The following is a 15,146-nucleotide window of genomic DNA, read 5'->3' on the forward strand; positions in this document are numbered from 1 at the left end:
CTGTTACTTGGTCGGGTTCAAACATTTTTGCAACAGTCTACAAGTTTGATACCCTGGCTGAGGAGGACCTAGAGTTTGCTCATTCGGTGCTGCAGAGTCATCCGCACTCTCCCGCCCGTTTGGGAGCTTTGGTATAATCCCCATGGTCCTTACGGAGTCCCAGCATCCACTTAGGATGTCAGAGAAAATAAGATTTTACTCACCGGTAAATCTATTTCTCGTAGTCCGTAGTGGATGCTGGGCGCCCATCCCAGGTGCGGATTGTCTGCAATACTTGTTTATGGTTATTGCCTAACTAAAGGATTATTGTTGAGCCATCTGTTGAGAGGCTCAGTTATATTTCATACTGTTAAACTGGGTATCACGAGTTATACGGTGTGATTGGTGTGGCTGGTATGAGTCTTACCCGGGATTCAAAATCCTTCCTATTTGTGTCAGCTCTTCCGGGCACAGTATCCTAACTGAGGTCTGGAGGAGGGTCTTAGTGGGAGGAGCCAGTGCACACCAGGTAGTCCTAAAGCTTTCTTTAGTTGTGCCCAGTCTCCTGCGGAGCCGCTAATCCCCATGGTCCTTACGGAGTCCCAGCATCCACTACGGACTACGAGAAATAGATTTACCGGTGAGTAAAATCTTATTATAAAACCATACCCGTACTGATATGCCTTTTGGCTTGTTATATAAACTTGTGATAGACCTGGGAAGTTTAACTTTTATAGACTAGCTACAATTATCAATGCACCAAGTACAGCTATAGCCCTCATAAATGAAGAACTCAGAGAAGTGAGAGATGGTATGATACCAAAATAGAGTAGCCATTGATTACCCACTACCTAAAGCAGAAAGTGGTTGTGAACAATTTAAAGGAATGTGTTGTTTTAACATCTCAGATAATTATAATCCCATTGTTGCAGGATATACAAGAACATATGACCCAATCGGCTAATTGGGACCCCTTTGAATGGATGGGAGCCGAAATTTCAAAATGGCTTTACCACATACTACACTATGCTATGATAATAATACTTATAATTTTTATAATTTATGTAACAATAAAATGCCTGCCTATTCTTGGACGGTTATGTGGAAAAGCACTCGCAAGGCCTGAGAGAAGGCCAAGAACCAAGCTTATGGTAATGACTCCTGTTACCTACACTGCAGTAACCAACACACAGTGAATCAGTAGTTTATTACACATAGTCAGATTATCAGAAATACACCCTAATAGGTGCTTATACGCTCATGCATCATATGTACATTTAGTAAGAAGGAACCTCAACCTATATAGCCAGGTTGAAGAAGACAAGAATACATCCTGTCGCTACCCCTTTCATTTCTCTTATCTATTTAAATTTTCTGGAGGGTTGAGACTTTTCGCATCGATACTCAATGGACTCGTGCCAGCGATTGCATCCAGAAAATGGATTTTCCTTTTACTATCTCACATCTCACACCACACTCATTTGAAGGAAATTTTGAAGATAATGAATATTTGATTTACTATATGTTGTGTTTAGAGATTAAACAAGAGATAGGAATGATGAAGAAAAATCAAATATATATATGTATTGCCTCAGAAATCGTGCTTTTAGACTTATAAGTAGATATCATAAAAGGGCTCCTTTAAATTCCAATAATGATCAGTTTTCTTCCATGTGGAAAGTTTCTATCAACCTTCGCCCTAGCTTGTGACTAAGAACATAAGTGCATACGTGGTACTTAGATAAAGACCCTCTTGTTTAGATAACCAGAACTTAATGACACTTTATGGTTTTGATAAGTACATATCAGATGGACCTTCGGTTTTGGAAAAGAGCATCATGACACATGAACAGAGATGACCTTTCTGCTTACAAGGCATATTAAGAAACTCCATTGGTTTGAATGAGAGATCCAAGACTTGTGGAACCAATCTGTCATCTTCAGGAAAAGATCAGCCATTTCAACTGAGCCCAGCTGACCATATTTGGATTTCCTGTTTGTGACCATCAGCCAATCAATAATCCCCTTGTTATCTGAATACACGCCCCATTGATTAATCAATTATGAACTATTGTATAATTTTGTACTATATATGTGAGCCTGAATTCCCCTGAAGGGACGGGCATCATGGATGAAGTCTGTCTTGGGTCACGTCTCTCTCTGCGCAGAAAAATAGGCATGGCCTCTTTGATAATAAATTCTATATGCTGAATATCATCACCATGGAGACTCCCCACTTCTTTTAAATAATTAGGAATCATCAGAAGCTACTTCAAAACCGTTGCAACTAGGTAGATCTATGTAGGGGTCCAGCCACACACTACATAGATCCATGGCCGGATTAACAATGGGGCGGATGGAGCTGCAGCTCCAGGCCCCCCATTGCAAATAGGCCCACAGGAGTGACAGCAGTGACAGGAATAATCTCTTTCCTGTCACAGACTGCCAGCGCCCATGCTCTCTCCCGTGCATCTCCTCCTCTGGCTCCAGCACTCACCTGAGATCCGTGCAGGCAGTGTGGTAGCCGCCCCTCCCCTCCAGTCTCTCCTTCACTCAGGGCCCTGAGCCTGTCACTTACAGGCCCAAGCTCCGCCCCCAGACTGTACGGGGAGCTGCTGCTGATGCAGGAAGCCTGGTAAGTTTAATGACTTCTTGTTTAATGGAATCAACAGTGTGTGTGTACAGCATGTGTGGTGTGTGTGTCTACTCCATGTGCGTGTACTGTGTGTGTGTGTATACTGTGTGTGTACTGTACATTGTGTATACTGTACGTGTGTATACTGTATGTGTGCTGAATGTATGTATACTATATGTGTGTGTGTGTGTAGTGTGTACTGTGTGTATATATATATCTATCTATATATGTGTGTGTGTGTGTGTGTGTGTGTGTGTGTGTGTGTGTGTGTGTGTGTGTACTTTGTGGGGGTGTACTGTGTGTGTATACTGTGTGTGTATAGTGTGTACTGTGTGTCTGTATATGTGGGGGGGTGTACTTTATGTGTGTGTAGTTTGCACTTGTGAGTGTACTGTATGTGGTGGTGTGTGTGAGTGTGTGTGTATATATATATATATATATATACACACACACACACAAACACTGTTCCCCCGTTGCCCTGACGCTGTTCCCCCAGATGTACCCTGTCGCTAGGCAACGGACGGCGCGGAGGTGATCATGTCATAGCCGGCGGACGGAGACGTGGCGCTCGACTCACCGTGTGCTGGTGGCAGTAATTCCTACTTACTTAAGGTAAGCTTCTCACTATAATCTTGTTGTATGTCACCTTGAAGAAGGGGCGTGTAAACCCTGAAACGTCGGTGGTGCATTTTTTACAAATTATTTAAATACAGTTTTGACTTTTTTCATTAAGCCTCTGGAGTGCCGCTGTTTGTTTACCCTAGCAACGGGGGAACAGTGTTTGTGTATACCATTCATACTGAGGGCACCGGAGCAGATATATATATTAGTCCATGTGAATGAACTAGCACTCTTTGCTGGAATCCTTATATGCAGGGTGCCATCACTGAGCAGTTAATGTGTAATGTGTCGAATAAACTGCGGCACTCCAAGTAGATGTAGAAAATCTTTAGTGGAAAAGTATCATTACATCAGAGTCATGTGGCTTACGTTTCGGTGCCACTCAAGCAACTTTCTCAAAGCAGACAAAAGATGTCTGCTCTGGAGTGGGGCTGTCACTTCCCTCCTCACGATGTATAAGAACCAGGCGGCACTCAGTGGACTTGGTGAAAAAAATAGTGCTTTAGTGTGGCAAAAATGCAATTAGGGCATAGCTTGCCAACGTTTCAGTGCCGCACAGGGCGCTTTTTTCAGGGCTCTATGCTGTAGAACAAACAGCATAGAGCCTTGAAAAAAGCACCCTGCATGGACCCCACATGCTCCCGTCCAGCGTGGAGTGTTGTCATGACAACACGCGCACTGGGGGGAGGGACGTCATTGGCCGGGAACTCAGGGAGCGGCCCTGGAAGTCTCCTGGAGCGGATGCCGCAGGGAGGATGCCTTTTCACTGGCGGACTTCTCACCTTTATAGGTAGGCACCTTTTTCTTAATTTTGTTCACATCACGCCCATTTACGCAGACCACTCCCCCACACCACTGGTCATTCCCCCACACAGGGCCGTAAATACGTGTGTGCAAAGTGGGCTTGGCACACAGCGCAGTTGCCCTGAGGGCGCACGGCCAGCGGCATGTAATGAGTCAAATTGACTCATTACATGCCGCCTCTGCTGTGTGCGCCGGGCAGCGGACAAGGAGGAGGAGGGAGGGGGAGCAGGGAGCCGCAGCAGCGCTATTTCATTGGTAGTAAGCGCCGCTGCAGCATCCCCCTCTCCTTCTATATTGGCTGCCCGGCGCTGCTGTGGATGCTGGGATGCGGTTCCTTTATCCCAGCATCCACAGCAGCGCCAGGCAGCCAATACGGAAGAAGAGGGGGATGCTGCAGCGGCGCTTACTACCAATGACATAGCGCTGCTGCGGCTCCCTGCTCCCCCCTCCCTCCTCCTCCTTCTCACCTGCCTGCACCGAGGGAGCTGCCAGCACGAGGAGCCTGTCAGCGGGGAGAAGGTAAGTATCTCTCTCTCTCTCTCTCTCTCTCTCAGGGGGACACCGTCTGCCGCAATGTGTAAAAAGGGGACTGCCTGCCGCAATGTGTAAAAAGGGGGCCTGGCTGCCGCAATGTGTAAAGAGGGGGCCTGGCTGCCGCAATGTGTAAAGAGGGGTCCTGGCTGCCGCAATGTGTAAAAAGGGGTCCTGGCTGCCGCAATGTGTAAAAAGGGGGCCTGGCTGCCGCAATGTGTAAAAAGGGGGCCTGGCTGCCGCAATGTGTAAAAGGGGTCCTGGCTGCCGCAATGTGTAAAAAGGGGGACTGGCGGCCGCAATGTGTAAAAAGGGGGACTGGCGGCCGCAATGTGTAAAAAGGGGGACTGGCGGCCGCAATGTATAAAAAGGGGGACTGGCGGCCGCAATGTGTAAAAAGGAGGACCGGCTGCCGCAATGTGTAAAAAGGAGGACCGGCTGCCGCAATGTGTAAAAAGGAGGACCGGCTGCCGCAATGTGTAAAAAGGGGGACTGGCTGCCGCAATGTGTAAAAAGGGGGACTGGCTGCCGCAATGTGTAAAAAGGGGGACTGGCTGACGCAATGTGTAAAAAGGGGGGCTGGCTGCCGCAATGTGTAAAAAGGGGGACTGGCTGCTGTAATGTGTAAAAAGGGGGACGCTGTCTGCTGTAATGTATAAAAGGGGCTCTACCTGGTGTAGTGGCGCTACTGTGCAGCGTAGTATGAATTGCTATTATTTTGTGGCCACGCCCCTTCCCCGTGAAGCCATGCCCCTATAAATCTGAAGCGCGCCTACGCCGCGCACTGCCCCTATCTTACATGGAGGGGGGGGCGCCACTGTCGTTTCTTGCACACAGCGCTAAAATGCCTAGTTACGGCACTGCCCCCACATCATTAGTCACACCCCCAGCAGCAGCGCATAATAGGCCCTTTTGAAATTTCAGCTCCAGGCCCATTTGGACCTTAATCTGGCACTGCATAGATCTGCTCAGTCACTCACAATGCTGATTATTTCTCTGACAATTAATTTGCAAGTGACATATCCAGGATTAGAACCCACAACCTATTACACTGGAAGCATGCACCTTACTGATGGAGATATCTGCTCTTGCACAGGAAGTATGAGAATTCTAACTACAGTATATGAAGTTACTTGTAAATGTCTGAGAAATAACTTCATATAGTTAGAATTCTCATGCTTCCTTTAAAGGAGCAAATAGCTTCATCAGTAAGTTGTCTGCTTCCAGTGTATCTATAATAAAGAGGGTGTGATTTGTAATGTGTAGTGACTAGTGGGGAAGTCCGCTACAGAAGAGATACCGGCTGCTGTCATTTAACTTAATTGATTAATGTCGCTGAACACATGTAACAGGAGGAGAGGTGCCCCCCTTCAAAGCAGGAGCCCGGTGACAGCTGACTCCGTTGCCTCCCAGAGTTCTGCCTCTGATCTGCCTATGTATGGGAGTGGGAGGGTACTCCATTTTTTAAAATCAGTAAATGTTTGCTTTAAAAGTTTGGGCTTCTGGTAATATTTTTATCATTGCATTTACAGTGTACTCCACCTATACCATATATTCATGTCCATGAAGTATACACATTTATATCTGACACATAATCATGCCACAACAATACATTCCCATTTTTTTCTCGATCCATAAGCCCCCATATCATAACAGCATAGAATTGATGGCAAAAAAGAACCACTTGGCCTATCTAGTCTGGCCTACTAGGGTTATACTTTTATTAGGAGCCAATTAAGGGTACGATCAACATAATGAGGTACACCTGTGCAATAGGGAGTACTGAGAATTAGGGATCTGTGCAATAGGAATACAGAATATTTTTTTGTTTGCCAAATAATAATGTCTTTATGACAGATTATCTGCATCTCCTCTCCAGTGTGCTACCTGGATCCACTGTCATCTTGGCTTCTCTGCTGCGCCTAGGTGCACCAAGGTTTATTAGTATAAGCCTTTCATCTATTGTTCTCAGCTGCAATACAATACAGAGAGAACAAAACAGCAGGGGATTAAATCTGACTGCCCTGGCTCAATTAATCCTATTAAAGGCAAAGATGAAGAGGGCTCCATCTGTATACTGTACATATAATATATATATATATATATATATATATACACTGTATATATAAAACAAACCAATGGACAGCAGCGACCAGCAATGGTCCGGGAGTGCGCATCAACGCTCATCGCCCGCCCATACACACAGTTTGAGCTCAAAGTGGCTCAAAATGCCAAGAGTGATCTATTTTGAGCTCAAAATTGCCCAGTGTGTATGGGCCTCTAGACGTTCCCATTTGAACGTTTTTAGACACTGATACGTCTTGGTACATCTTTAGACGGTTGAACCATCAAAACCTGCACCATCCCTATGGTAGTTACACAATTTCCTTCTGAATATAGGGGGTCATTCCGAGTTGTTCGCTCGTTGCCGATTTTCGTAACGGAGCGATTAAGGCAAAAATGCGCATGGTACGCAGTGCGCATGCGCTAAGTATTTTAGCACAAAACTTAGTAGATTTACTCACGTCCGAACGAAGAATTGTCATCGCTGAAGTGATCGGAGTGTGATTGACAGAAAGTGGGTGTTTCTGGGCGGAAACTGACCGTTTTCAGGGAGTGTGCGGAAAAACGCAGGCGTGCCAGGATAAAACGCGGGAGTGTCTGGAGAAACGGGGGAGTGGCTGTTTGTGACGTCAAACCAGGAACGAAACGGGCTGAGCTGATCGCAGTGTAGGAGTAAGTCTCGAGCTTCTCAGAAACTGCTAAGAATTTTCTATTCGCAATTCTGCTAATCTTTTGTTTGCTATTATGCTAAGCTAAGATACACTCCCAAAGGGCGGCGGCCTAGTGTGTGCAATGCTGCTAAAATCTGCTAGCGAGCGAACAACTCGGAATGACCCCCATAGCCTCCAATGTGAGCGACTGGTCATGCAACCAATTCAGCGTCACATCTGCCACACTTCTACAATATGCCTATAAGATGGACCATCTTCACCGCTCAGGAACGCCCAGCATATTTCTAAGACACATTCTGTGTGCATCTAAAATCACTAATGCACAATAGCAAAAAAACACTCAATCGCATCTGACATACAACAGACATACTGGGCCGGATGTAATGACGCCCGAGTTCGGGGGACATGCGGGATGCTGGCCGAACTCAGACGTTTTTATAAAGGGGCAATCACTTTCAAGGCATGGTTTTGTCTTGTAAGTAGTTGCCCCTTCAAAAAAACATCAGATTTTGGCCAGCAGCCCGCAAGGCCGCAAAACGTTGTCATCACATCTGGTCCACTGTATCATGGGACTCAGAATCAGGCTCTGTGAGCCTTATGGTGTTCAATGACATGTATTTGTATTTGTCTTCTTTTCCTATAGCGTTATTAGATAGATTAATTGTCCAGGTTTCGTGCGTTTGGATGAGTTCTCTGTAAGAGAACATAATCCTGCAGGAGTTCTCCTGGCAGAAAGATAAAATACAGAAGTGAAAAGTAGTAAATGCAGTGAAGTAGAATACAGAATATCTAATAGATGAGGCTGGAAAATGTCAAATTAATACTGATTCAAGCTCCAAAACTCAATGGGGACATCATTCCAGAGTAAAGTAGTGGAGCTACATAAAGCCTAATGGTCAGAAAAAATAGATGAGACCTTGGCCCTCATTCCGAGTTGTTCGCTCGGTATTTTTCATCGCATCGCAGTGAAAATCCGCTTAGTACGCATGCGCAATGTTCGCACTGCGACTGCGCCAAGTAACTTTACTATGAAGAAAGTAATTTTACTCACGGCTTTTTCTTCGCTCCGGCGATCGTAATGTGATTGACAGGAAATGGGTGTTACTGGGCGGAAACACGGCGTTTCAGGGGCGTGTGGCTGAAAACGCTACCGTTTCCGGAAAAAACGCAGGAGTGGCCGGGGAAACGGTGGGAGTGCCTGGGCGAACGCTGGGTGTGTTTGTGACGTCAACCAGGAACGACAAGCACTGAACTGATTGCACAGGCAGAGTAAGTCTGGAGCTACTCTGAAACTGCTAAGTAGTTAGTAATCGCATTATTGCGAATACATCGGTCGCAATTTTAAGAAGCTAAGATTCACTCCCAGTAGGCGGCGGCTTAGCGTGTGTAACTCTGCTAAATTCGCCTTGCGACCGATCAACTCGGAATGAGGGCCCTTGTTCAATGTGCGCTTAAGTACAACGGAGGTGAAGAGTTTGGTTACTGTATTATTTATGAAAGAACACAAACCTGATCTGTTGTATATGCATCTGTTTTTATGGAATACTAATATATCATATATAATTGTTTTTGTCATGCATATATGTTTTATGGCATTAATATTTGACACTGTATTATCTTCTATGATAACCACTCTATAATGTACATAGGGAGATATACCATATGGTGTATAAAAAAAGAGAAATAAGTGTGTCACAAGCTTTTACATAGGCTGAGATAAAGCAAAGCTTGGATAATCTAAATAACAACATATTAGTACCTATTATTATTATTATTATTATTATTATTATTATGTAGTATTATTATTATTATATACACTAGTGCCACATAGAGAACTTTCTGTTGGAGGACAACTGTCCTAGCTCTGTGTCCAGCATTAAGCACAATACACAAGGGGTCTGTTTCTTAAGGGCCCTACACTCTTGCCGACGTTTCCAATTTGGACGATGGTCGATTTCAATGATTAACGACCATCGTCCAAATTGACTTGCTATGCAGAACAAGGGAAAACCAACGATGAACGGCTGTGGGGACGCGCATCATTCATCGTTGGAACATACGCACTGAGCAATATGAATGATTTATCGTTTAACGAGATTGTTCATTGCGCCCGCACACATCAGCAAGTGTGTAGGGCGCATTAGTCACACACAAAGGGGGTCATTCCGAGTTGATTGTACGTAGCAACTTTTTGCTGCCCGTGCGATCAACTCGATGCCGGCTTCGGGGGAGGGCTTTTTTGCATAGCTAGGCTGCAAACGCTTGTGCAGACATGCTATGCAAAAACTTTTTGTGCAGTTTCTGAGTAGCTTTCAACTTACTCACCCGCTGCAGTGTCTTCTTCCTGTCCGGTCCCGGAATTGACGTCAGACACCCGCCCTGCAAACGTCTGGACATGCCTGCGTTGGACTCACCACTCTCAGAAAATGGTGAGTTGTCGCCCCGGAAGCCTTCCTGCTGTCAATCTTCTTGCGATCGCTGAAGCGATCGCTTTCTTCGTTTTTGACGTTGCCCAGCGACGGCCGCCGCTGGGCAATGACGCACCTGTGCATTGCGGCCTCCGCGCATGTGCAGAACCGACCTGTTCGCACCGCTGCAAAAAACAGCTGTGTGCAAACGGGTCGGAATGACCCCCAAAGTGTTGTGTAGCCAGAAAAACCTAATATACTATCTTATGATAATGTGAGAATCAGTAAACTAATATGGGGTTTGGTGCATATGCAAAGAGAAACACGTGCTGCCCCTTGATTTTATGCCAATCATCAAAATACCATCATTAATATCGGGTTTTGCACTAGCCATATTCTAGGTGCAAGAAATCCAGCATTCAATTAAATCGGCACCTAAATGGAGTGACTGTGCAACACAGAAGCAAGGAGGTTATGTAAATAAAAATAGTGAATAATGGTAAATGTTAATGTGCTGCTGAATGTGTTATGTTTTGTTCACATCTCATGTCTCCACCTCAGAGCTTGATTACCCACTCCATTCTAGCGCTCTAAGGGACTGTGTAATGTCCCCGATAATCAGGGCCATTTCTTGGGGCAGGCGAGCAGTGCAACCGCACTAACTGTGGCTCCTTGCTTCCCCCTCCTATTTCTCCCTGAGTAACCCGCTCGGGGGGCGGAGTTTCACGGAATGACGCGGTTGAGTCGTTACGTCACGACGCAACCCCGTCACTCCGCGAAACTCCCCCTTCCCGCGAGCGGAGTACAGAGGGGGATCCAAGTTAGGAAGAGGGAAAGGCGAGCGCGAGGAGCGACTGGTGAGGCGGGCCGAAGAGCGGTAATCGCCTCTGTAAGTATTCTCTCTCTCTCTCAATGTGTAAAATGGGGACACCTGCCGTAATGTGTGAAATGGGGACTCTTGCCTGCCGTAGTGTGGGGATTTAATGTATCAAGGGCATTGCGGTGTGTGGCATAATATGGTGCAGGGGGCATTACTGTGTGGGGCTTAATATGGTAGAATTTTTTTTTCCTGTGGTGGTCGTGATCTGTTGGAGCAGGGTCAAAAACTGGAATGTGAGGTAGTCTTTTCAGATGAGGCCACACCCATTCAGATGAGGCCACGCCCCCTTGCCGGGTGCACGCGCAAGTTTTTTTTTTATCTAGGTGGGGGGGGGGCACTTTTTTTATGTCATGGGGGGGCGCATTTTTAAATCTCGCACTGGGAGCCAAATTGGCTAGAAACAGCCCTGCCGATAATTGAGGTATTATAGCTGCCACACAGCATTGTGCTTTTTGGGGCATGCACACACAGAGAGGCGCCCTGTAATAGGGCAGCTGGAAAGCTGGAGACAACTGATAGAAGAGGAGCAGTAGGTCTGAGAAAAGTGTGTGGATAAGAACGGGTGGCCATCTTGTGTGCTGAAGACATACAGTAAGAGCTGAGTAAAAAAACACTTTGTCAGTGGGAAGCAGAGCTGAGAGAATACCTGCATTTAGAGGAATAATCTGACCCTGAGGATCAGTTCATTTGGGTGAGAATGCTCCAGCTGTTAAATACTCTGTCAGCTAATCACACACATAGGGCGAGATTCAAATGTACTGTATTTGTACCCGGCAGCCACTAGATGGCGCACAATGGAGCTATTCAAATGTACCTCCGCTTGGGCGCGATTGGCTGCAGGCGCTGACATTTCAGCTCGATCGCGCCTATTAGTTCAGTCGGGTTTAGTCGCTTTACGCAGCTAAACCCAACACTAATGGGTGCGATATGTTGTATTGCCCTCTGTGATCTCCCGTTACTTTAGGCATTCGAATTCCCCACAAAGTGTACCTGTAAGGTATGATGACACACTTGCAGTAAATTGTATTGCTGTGACTGACTAGTGAGACTCAAATATCTTATGTAATAATGATCTAATGTCTTAGTGTCACTCCAGGAGGCGCCCCTGTGGGAATGAGGTCCATCCTCCTCTGCTACCCAGATGCCTGTCCTCTCTGTATGCTGCTGGAATGAGACAGACATCATGACAACACAGTATCTCATTCCTGCCAAGTTATGGGTGGTGGAGACTGCAGTCCTGTCCAACGAACTGAAGGCAGTGTGGGCTTAGCACTTGGTGAATTCGATCAGAGGAGGAGTGACTTTTGATTGGTACAGGCTCAGTACCGTGGGCGTAGTCAGAATGTGCTCCCTCTCCAAACATAACTGATGGAACACAGTTCCTTCCTGTTCTGGTCCACTTTAACCCCTGCATACACAGTTTCCCTACCACCACCGACAGTTTTATCCCGCTACTGTTTGTATCCTCACATCTCATTCAGATGTGTCCACCCTGATTGCAGCTGTGACTATTTCGTGGGAGAAACTGGTTTTCTGCAATGTGTGCGCATGTTCACAGGCATGTGCAAATAGTTGCAGACGTGATCCAAAGGAAATAAATTTTTTGATCGCGAATGCATCGCGGCAACAAAGGGGGACATACAGTATCAGATCCATCATATGTAAGAAGAACTAGAATTTAATTAGGTGGCATTCAACCATAACCATAGCCGATTCCCTGAGAAGAGAAGGAGATTAACATACAAGAGGAACTGGACAAGAATCCCAATCATTGTGGAATGAATTTAGACACATAATTACGGGGGATGCAATTAATATACAAAAAGAAGATCAAGAATACATGGGCACTTCAGACATAGTATAACAAAGACTCACTCAAATACATATATTGAATATTCCTTATCTTCACATAACGTACCAACCATCCATTCATCTTCATTCCCCACCTACCTACATACCCCCTCTTTATTCTTTTTCCATCCCCAATGAGGTAAACATAGGTCCCTCTCCTCCACTCCCATACCAATCCCCTCACCACCACCCCCCTCCCTCCCTCCCTCAATATCCGTTTAACCATTTCTTGTCTTCTCACCTACAAGTGTCGGCATCTGGCTCTGCCAATACAACATAAGAAGTGAATCAATATACTCACAGAATAGAACACAAATCGGATAAGATATGGAACAAATGTTAGACAAACACATCTTTCCTTTACTAAGTTTCCTCTACCAATTGATTGTCCACTCATTCCATATTAGTAATGCAATATGGGGGATACACATATATAAGTCCATCAGGAATGATGACTGTCAGGGTAATTCAACATACTAAGCTGGCACTTATAAGGATTGTTAATCTGAGTTTATTCCATGAAACTAAAAGGCTGACAGTGTCAATTTGTGTATTTCACCAGAACATTATGTATTTCACTGAAACATCACAAGTCCTGTATTATCCAAATAAATTATAAGGAGGCTCATATGTATTTTTAAATCCGCAATTGAAACACTGCATCAAATGCAAAACGAAATAACGTTTGCATCAAACAGTATCAATTACAATTCAGCGTGTGTTCTAGATTAACTCACAATTATTCAATTAATCACAGCCAATCAGAAATTAGGAGGGACCATATAAAGAGTCCCATACAGCACTAATTGATACACTGCTCCCAGAGGAAGGCCAACTAAGGCTGAAACGCGTTGGAGGAAGACGACATAATTCTAACATTTAGCATCCTTCAAACATCCGCTGACAAGACCAATCGCTTCCCGATCCCGCAGTCTCCTTCACTGGATAGTGAAGTAGAGCCGCCGTCAGTGCTGCAGCGCGCCGGGGACTGAGCGCCTGTAACAGGCTAACAGTACCCGGAAGTGCCGTAGCCGCCGGTGATTCCGTCGCCCCGAAGGTCCGTGCTTCGGTGTGCAGGCTGCACACAGATTCTACACCGGCCGGGGAGCGAGACGGAGGGACAGACAAACAAGCACAGCGGGGGACGAGAGGCAAAGACGACCAGAAGAAGAAGGGTAAGTATATGCACCTGAGGGTTACGGGACGCCGCACCCCCAGAACATATATCCCCCAACTTATATTTGCATTTGACATTTATATCTGCTGCGGTTAGCAGGATTAAAGACGGCCCTATTTAGGGCAGTGACAACACATTTAGCATTGTCTTTTGCGATCAGCAATTGGATCCTTTTATTCTTTATTGCAACTTTTTATTCTTAATTTTGATTGGATCATTTGGACACATTAATTATACGGACCTATGACAAGGGTCAGAGATTCTTGAAAATTAACGTACAGGAGGAAATTCACGCAATTGCATGGACTGAATTAACCCCGAATAGTTATAAAATTAACCCATATTATTTACTAAGTGCCTGGGAGGAGCACTGTGACTCCCCAATAAAAATCTAATTGGTACCTCAAGCTGACATTATTATTATTATTATTATTATTATTATTAATATTATTATTATTATCTCTTCAACATCAATATAAGTTATGATTTACACCTGTGATACATTAATATAATTAAGATTACACAGATAAAGTGAACACTGACACCCCATAAGTTTATCATCAGGGGCTGAGCGCTGTGTTGTATATATACTCTGCATACTGTACATTTTGACTACATTTGGGCAGGTCACCTTAATCGTCTTTCATACCATGGTAAGTAATTATATGTAACACCCCCTATACTGTGATGCGTTGTGTGAGGGTGCGTGAACATAGAACAAGTCAGTGGTTACCAAACTGTGTGCCTAGGCACCCTGGGGTGCCTCTGGACACTAGGACACTAGCAGGGGTGCCTTGGATTGGTGGTCCAGGACCAATTCAAACTGTTTCTGGTCAAAGTAATAGACAAAACCTGTGCTTGTGGCTGCCAATTATAAAATGAGGACAAACAGAAGCAAATATTGTCCTGCACCTCACTAAAGAAACTAAGGATGACACATAAACATAAATTACTTATTGTTTTCTAAAATTCTCAATAAGAAACTTTTGGCCTAGGGGTGCTGTGAAAAAATTCTGATACTCTAGGGCACCGTTATTCCAAAAAGTTTGAGAACCACTGGAATAAGTCATATTCATCTGCAGCGCTAAACAAGTTATCTTGGTCCAAACAGTCCTGGTAGTCTCCTAAAGAATCAAACAACTTAGTTGAACTGTCTCTGGGGTATATTCAATTAAGGTCGGCTCCATTCCAACATGCATTTGTCGGAATGGATCCGACAAGGGATATTCAATGCCCATCTCAATTCGACTTTAAAAAAGTCAGATTGAGATGAAGGATCAGAGAGGGGGGAGAGCTGCAGGCAGACGGGGGAGAGCAGCGGCCAGACGGGGGAGAGCCGCGGCCAGACGGGGGACAGCAGCGCTGCAGGAGGATGTGGCACAGCCGCCAGACCTTACGGCAGCATCCACCCAGCTCCAACAAGTGGGACCTCAATTGCTGGAGCCGGGTGGATGCTGCCGTGAGCGGCGGCTATAACACATCCTCCTGCTGTGCTGTAGCGCTGCTGTCCCCTGTCTGCCCGCAG

At 45.4% G+C, this 15,146-nt stretch overlaps 1 long non-coding RNA gene across 1 annotated transcript in view; it reads left to right on the plus strand.

The window, feature by feature from the left end:
• The first annotated feature begins 2,355 nt into the window (after nt 1-2,355).
• The window catches only part of LOC135047236 (uncharacterized), a 32,496-nt gene continuing 19,705 nt past the window's right edge, over nt 2,356-15,146 (plus strand). Inside the window, exons 1-2 of the long non-coding RNA XR_010239735.1 lie at nt 2,356-2,614; nt 3,111-3,226. This is a non-coding gene — a long non-coding RNA (uncharacterized LOC135047236). The remainder of the gene's footprint in view (nt 2,615-3,110; nt 3,227-15,146) is intronic.

Source organism: Pseudophryne corroboree, chromosome 1 (genome assembly GCF_028390025.1).
Source record: "Pseudophryne corroboree isolate aPseCor3 chromosome 1, aPseCor3.hap2, whole genome shotgun sequence".
Taxonomy (NCBI): domain Eukaryota; kingdom Metazoa; phylum Chordata; class Amphibia; order Anura; family Myobatrachidae; genus Pseudophryne; species Pseudophryne corroboree.